This window comes from Triticum aestivum, chromosome 4A, assembly GCF_018294505.1.
Source record: "Triticum aestivum cultivar Chinese Spring chromosome 4A, IWGSC CS RefSeq v2.1, whole genome shotgun sequence".
Taxonomy (NCBI): Eukaryota; Viridiplantae; Streptophyta; class Magnoliopsida; order Poales; family Poaceae; genus Triticum; species Triticum aestivum.
In genome coordinates, this window is record NC_057803.1 from 603,971,935 (window position 1) to 603,978,148 (window position 6,214).

Below are 6,214 nucleotides of genomic sequence, written 5' to 3' on the forward strand. Positions count from 1 at the left end.
TTCAAACACCATGTAGTGCGAGAAACCAAACGGAGGCGATCGAGTCTTGTGGGTAAAAGTGCGCAAACCTCTGTAGAGTGTATAAACTAATCATGGTTAGCCGTGTCCCTGGTTATGGACATCTTGAGTATCTAGTACTTGGATTATCATGTGAATCTCAACATGTTACTCTAAAATTTAATTTTATTGGGTTTTGTTTAATGATGATGCTTAATTGGGATTGAGGATGTTGTCAACCATTCTCAATGTTTAACAACTACCATGATAGTTAAATAAAATTTATTCCTTTGCAGTAGGGAAAAATTGGCTTTACGCAAAACTGTAACCATAGAGCTTTCCACTAGCCAAATATGCATATAGTATAGCTGTTTTATTCCATTACTCTCTATGTGTTACCTTGCCAGCATATTCCATGTGCTGACCCATTTCGGGCTGCAACGTTAATGTTGCAGACTTTTCAGACGACGATTAAGGAGTTTTTAGGTCGTGGTTCTATACTCAGTGATGCCGTTGGAGTTGATGTACTCACTTATCTTCCAAGCCTTCCGCTGTTATCGTTGTTAGATGGCCTTAAGCCATATTTATTGTAATAAGTTCTCTATTGAGACACTTGATGTAATAAGTGTGTGATTGCTACTCTGTTATAAATCCTTCAAGTACTGTGTGGTGTCAGCATTACTGATCCAGGGATGACACCTGAGCACAGAGATCAGACCGTTTGAGGTCTGGTCGCTACATCAGGGGGAGGTGTTTCACTCTCCATCATCTCCGGAAGAAGATCCCCCGAAGACGAACTCTGTCGAGAAGGGCTACGATCCGGACTACAATTTATAAGCATCGGTTATTGTCTTTGGAAGTAAGGTAGGATATTTTCACTATTAAGTACTTTTTGATTACTTACAGCTCGGTAGAGGGCTGATCCCCGCGCGGACATTGTGCGGCAAGAATACCCTCCGAGGCAGGACCCTCTGGCAAAGATTTCTTCTCCCGTTTGTAAACCTTAGTTTCCGGATCTTCAGAGGTAGTCCTCTTCCTTCCCCGGGGAGAGGGAATGTCAGATTCTTCCCCTGGTTATCCTCCCTCGCGGAGGCGCTCATTCCCCCGGCTGGGACAAGTAGCGAGTGAGGCCCTCTTTCGGCCTCTTTATTTCCCCCTTCATCTTCCTTTGAGGGCACTTGATAAGGCGTCGGCTCGAGCATTTTGTCTAGTACCGGATTGTCCAAGCCTTCAGGAAGGGGGGCCGAACACCTGATCATCTTTGCCTTTGTTATCCAATCCTGGTCAAAGAGCAACTTTTTAGAATGATGTCATGATAAATAAAAGGACAGCGTGTTTGGCCATGGGATTACTTACTTGGGTATCGGGGCGGTTGTAGCTCAAACCCACATCCTCGGTGGTGTCCGGACACTCTATTTGGGGTCCGAAGAACGATTTGTACATATCTTCGAACGTCATGCCGAGGAAGTGCTGAATAGCTCGCGGTCCTTCCGGGTTGAATTCCCACATACGGAGGGGCCGACGTTTGCAAGGCTGGACTCGGCGAACTAGCATAACTTGCATTACCATAACCAGGCTGAAGTCTCTCTCAAAGAGATCTCAGATGCGGCTCTGCAATATTGGCACATCCTTTGCTGGACCCCAGCTCAGCCCCCTGCTAATCCATGACATCGGTTGCGGTGGGGGGCCCGAGCGAAAGGTAGGGGCTGCAACCCACTTGGCACTTCGGGGAGCTGTGATGTAAAACCACTCCCACTGCCACAAACTAGACACCTCTGTGAAGGAACCCTCTGGCCATGGGGCACCGGCGATTTTGCTTATTAAAGCCCCTCCGCACTCTGTGTACCGCCCCTCGATCATATTCGACTTCACATTGAAGGTCTTGAGCCACAGGCCGAAGTGAGGGGTAATGCGAAGGAAGGCCTCACATACGACAATAAACGACGAGATGTGAAGAAGGGAATCCGGGGCCAGATAGTGGAAATCCAGCCCATAATAGAACATAAGCCCCCTAACAAAGGGATCCAGAGCGAGGCCTAGTCCTCGGAGGAAGTGAGAGATGAACACGACACTCTCGGTGGGTTCGGGAGTAGGGATAACCTGCCCTCGGGCAGGCAGCCTATGCAAAATTTCGGCGGTCAGATATGTGGCCTCTCTCAGCTTCTTGATGTCCTCCTCTGTGACAGAGGAAGGCATCCATCGACCTTGAAGGTTGGATCCGGACATGGTTGAAGGTCCGAAGCGACTGACCTGAGCCTTGGGTGTTGAAACTCGAGGCGGGGGAAGGATTCGATTGAGCACGAGGGAAAAAAGGATAGGCCTCGCCCTCTCTATAAAGAAGGTGAATATCAAGCGTCCTCCTTGTGGCCGTTTGGGACTTGCCTAAGATCTAGGAGTCATACCAACATGCACGATTGGGTTACCCACGCCAGTATTGATGAGAATCCCATAATAAGGGGGACACGATCTCTGCTTTGACAAGACGTGTCAGAAAAACCGCCTCGCAATATGCACAGCGCTGGTTGAGAAAAATGGTTCAAATAAAGACCGAGCCATGGCATGATGTCGTGCTGTCAAAACGTGCCAGCAGATTAGACTTGTGGAAATATTATTCTCTCTACGATGGGGTGTGGAACTTGTTTTGCAGAGCCGGACACTATCCTTGTGTTCAAAAATCTTCCATGGAGTATTTGGAGAAGAACCCGCCTTGCAATGCTGAAGACAATACTGCACGCCAGACTCATCGTCATTGAAGCCTGGTTCAGGGGCTACTGAGGGAGTCCTAGATTAGGGGGTCTCCGGACAGCCGGACTATATCCTTCGGCCCGACTGTTGGACTATGAAGATACAAGATTGAATACTTTGTCCCGTGTCCGGATGGGACTCTCCTCGGCGTGGAAGGCAAGCTAGGCAATACGGATATGGGGATCTCCTCCCTTGTAACCGACCTTGTGTAACCCTAACCACCTCCGGTGTCTATATAAACCAGAGGGTTTAGTCCATAGGACAACAGACAATTATACCATAGGCTAGCTTCTAGGGTTTAGCCTCTACGATCTCGTGGTAGATCAACTCTTGTAATACTCATATCATCAAGAACAATCAAGCAGGACGTAGGGTATTACCTCCATCAAGAGGGCCCGAACCTGGGTAAACATCTTGTCCCATGCCTCCTGTTACCATCCGCCTTAGACGCACAATTCGGGACCCCCTACCCGAGATCCGCCAGTTTTGACACCGACAGTAGGCACCCTTGTATAAACCACACATTGGTTTTATTTAGGGTGTGTTTTATTGAGGAACCAAATGGAATGAGATGGAATGTCATGGTTCCATTTCAAAGGAATGGTTTGGTTTTATTCCTGTGTTTAGTTGAACCTAAACATGGAATAGAATGGTCTTGTCATAGTGTTTGGCTGGAGAGGTAGAATGTGGCAATTTTGATTCAAGTCAACTCTTCAATGGACATGGTGAGATTACCTCTCATAATTAGATGTTGTACAATTAAACAGTACAACCTTTGCATTTTCAACAATATGCTAAAAAACTTAGCAACATTTTAATTGTAACTACAACGCAAACAATTCACATAGCACACACACACAAGTAGTAACAAAGTACAATCATAACCAATACACTCGTAGTGTTGGGATGTCACATAGTACATGTAGATGAAAAACATGGGAACACCCATGCACGCTCTGTAAGTTCTACCATGATAGCATATAAGTCGTATGATCAAACTACTAGATATGCACAAGGAGAATTCATTAAAAATGACAATATCGATATAATAATGTCACAAGATTGCAGATATAAATTGAATCCATGCTGCAATAAAAAAATAAATCCAATTGTGAATAGCACCAGATTTCAAAATTTGTTGTGGATAATAACATTGGTAGCGTAGGCACTTTCTCATGAGAAAGTGGATGAGGAAAATCCAGGGTGGTTGGGGTTGTGTTGCTTAGGCACGTTTACTTCAATTTTTCAAGATTAGCACTAGTTGGTTATGTTTACTTCAACTAATCGACTAATAGATCATTTTTTATTTAGTGCATGCATTAGTTGAGTGATATTAGCAAGTAGGGTAGTTAACTTATAATTCCTATCTTATTTACTTAATCTCGTTTATGTAAAACATAATATTGCATTTGTAGTGGCGACGAGGGGAATTTTTCGTTGGCCTGGTTTGGGTGTGGCAACCAATATTAGTATCTCATGTAATAATATTTCACTTCAAACTGAAATTGGAGTATATATCAAGTGAATTTTAGGGAATATATCCAACATCACCAATGGTCTAATGATTCCAACCTAAAAAACACAGTGAAAATAATCAATAACTAACTAACACACTGTTGGGGAATGTTGTAATTTCAAAAAAATTCCTACGCACACGCAAGATCATGGTGATGCATAGCAACGAGAGGGGAAAGTATCGTCTATGTACCCTCGTAGACCGTAAGCGGAAGCGTTATGAGAACGCGGTTGATGTAGTCAAACGTCTTCACGATCTGACCGATCCAAGTACCGAACGCACGGCACCTCCGAGTTCAGCACACGTTCAGCTCGATGACGTCCCACGAACTCCAATCCAGCAGAGCTTCATGGGAGAGTTCCGTCAGCACGACGGCGTGATGACGATGATGATGTTGCTATCGATGCAGGGCTTCGCCTAAGCACCGCTACGATATGATCGAGGTTTATTATGGTGGAGGGGGCACCGCACACGGCTTGGAACAATCAACTTGTGTGTTCTAGGTGCCCCCTGCCCCCGTATATAAAGGAGCAAAGGGGGAGGCCGGCCGGCCCTCCTAGGGTGTGCCAGGAGGAGGAATCCTCCTCCTAGTAGGAGTAGGAATTCCTACTCCTACTAGGAGGAGGAAAGGAAGGGGGAAGGGGAGAAGGAAGGAGAGGGAGGAAAGGAGGAAATGAGGAAAGGGCCCCCCCTAGTCCAATTCGGTTTGGGCTAGGGGGGCCGCGCGCCCTGCCTCCTCTCTTCCACCACTTGGCCCATGAGGCCCAATACTTCTTCCCCGTATTCCCGTAACTCCCCGGTACTTTGAAAAATATCCGAATCACTCGGGACCTTTCCGATGTCCGAATATAGTCGTCCAATATATCGATCTTTACGTCTCGACCATTTCGAGACTCCTCGTCATGTCTCCAATCTCATCCGGGACTCCGAACTATCTTAGGTATATGAAATCACATAAACTCATAATACAGACCGTTAAGCGTGCGGACCCTACGGGTTCGAGAACTATGTAGACATGATCGATACACGTCTCCGATCAATAACCAATAGCGGAACCTGGATGTTCATATTGGCTCCTACATATTCTACGAAGATCTTTATCAGTCAAACCGCATAACAACATACGTTGTTCCCTTTGTCATCGGTATGTTACTTGCCCGAGATTCGATCGTTGGTATCTCGATACCTAGTTCAATCTCGTTACCGACAAGTCTCTTTACTCGTTCCGTATGCATCATCCCGCAACTAACTCATTAGTCACAATGCTTGCAAGGCTTATAGTGATGTGCATTATCGAGAGGGCCTAGAGATACCTCTCCGACAATCGGAGTGACAAATCCTATTCTCGATCTATGCCAACTCAACGAACACCATCGGAGACACCTGTAGAGCATCTTTATAATCACCCAGTTACGTTGTGACATTTGGTAGCACACAAAGTGTTCTTCCGGTATTCGGGAGTTGCATAATCTCATAGTCATAGGAACATGTATAAGTCATGAAGAAAGCAATAGCAACAAACTAAACGATCATCGTGCTAAGCTAACGGATGGGTCAAGTCAATCACATCATTCTCTAATGATGTGATCCCGTTAATCAAATAACAACTCATGTCTATGGTTAGGAAACATAACCATCATTGATTCAACGAGCTAGTCAAGTAGAGGCAAACTAGTGACACTTTGTTTGTCTATGTATTCACACATGTACTAAGTTTCCGGTTAATACAATTCTAGCATGAATAATAAATATTTATCATGATATAAGGAAATATAAATAATAACTTTATTATTGCCTCTAGGGCATATTTCCTTCACACACTGCTACAAAACCAATAGGTATTTTCCCATGTTTCTTTTAGCCTCAAAGTATTTATTAACTGGTTGTAGTGCCTCGTTGTTTCTTCACAATGGTGTGTGTCATATATGTATTAGAGTTATGTTGTAATAATGTTTG